The 1,256-nt window shown below is 33.0% G+C and overlaps 1 pseudogene; it reads left to right on the forward strand.

The window, feature by feature from the left end:
- The window catches only part of LOC125872034 (uncharacterized), a 5,450-nt pseudogene extending 5,249 nt beyond the window's left edge, over positions 1–201 (forward strand).
- Positions 202–1,256: the final 1,055 nt, after the last annotated feature.

Below are 1,256 nucleotides of genomic sequence, written 5' to 3' on the forward strand. Positions count from 1 at the left end.
CATTTCGAAGAGGGTCAATTAGTGTTGAGACGTATTCTGCCACACCAGGCTGAAGTCAAAGGCAAATTTTCTCCGAATTGGAAAGGACCATTCATTGTAAAGAAGGTATTATCCAATGGTGCTCTTTACTTAGCAGATATAGAAGGCAAAATGACAGAAATGGTCATCAATGCTGATGCGGTAAAGAGATATTATATATGATGTGATTTTTCGGTATTAGAAACCCTTATGTTTGGACTTGACATTTCAAAGGTTGATGTAATGAAAATTCTTGGTTCTGTGTCTAAGTATTAATTCATATGTTGTCACCCTTGTTGAGAGCTAATTTACTTCTTTGGTTCTTCTGCTTCATTGGCTCTTCAAAAAAAGAAAAAAAAAGAAAAAAAAATAAATAAATAAAAGAAAAGAAAAAAAGAAAATCAATCAACATGAACTACGTTTGACTTGATTCTTGTTTCAACAAGATACGTAGGCAACCCTGTCGTTGGGTTCGGTCTAACCAAACAAAAAATCCAAAATTCCATATTTGTAAAAAACTGGGGCAAATGTCTTTTTTTTTTTTTTACTTATTTATTTATTTATTTTTATTTTTTATTTTTATTCTTTCTATCCCAAAGCTAAAGTTGATCCCATCATTTAAAGTCGTATTTGAGACTTCATCTTATCATTTCTTTCTAACCTTGTACAAAAGTTGGATAAAGACCTTTGGATCAACCTTTGAAGTGTCAAGACTAAGTATGTTAAGGGTACAAATAATGAAACCATAAGAGAGTCTTATCGGTGAAAACCCTAACTGGGCATCATAAGGCGAATGTGAGTTGAGAGAAACAAAAATGAGAGAGTCTTATTGGTGAAAATCCTAACTGGGCATCATAAAGCAAACGTGAGTTGGGAGAAACAAAAATGAGAGTCTTATTGGTGAAAACTCTAACTCGGCATCATAAGGCGAAGGTGAGCTGTGAAAAAAATAAAAAAATAAAAAAATGAGAGAGTTTTATTGGTGAAAACCCTAAATGGGCATCATAAGACAAATGTGAGTTGAGAGAAATAAAGATGAGAGAGTTTTACTGGTGAAAACCCTAACGGGCACCATGAGACGAATGTGAGTTGAAAGATTCAAAGTGAAAGAGTTTTTTTTTTTTAAAAAAAACTCTCTTGGACATCATAAGGCGAATAAGAGTTTGAAATTAGTTATGACTCCGTCAAATAGTTGGAACTCCACATCAAGATTAGATGATCAATAATGGTTGAAGAAT

This window comes from Solanum stenotomum, chromosome 8, assembly GCF_019186545.1.
Source record: "Solanum stenotomum isolate F172 chromosome 8, ASM1918654v1, whole genome shotgun sequence".
NCBI classification, from domain to species: Eukaryota; Viridiplantae; Streptophyta; class Magnoliopsida; order Solanales; family Solanaceae; genus Solanum; species Solanum stenotomum.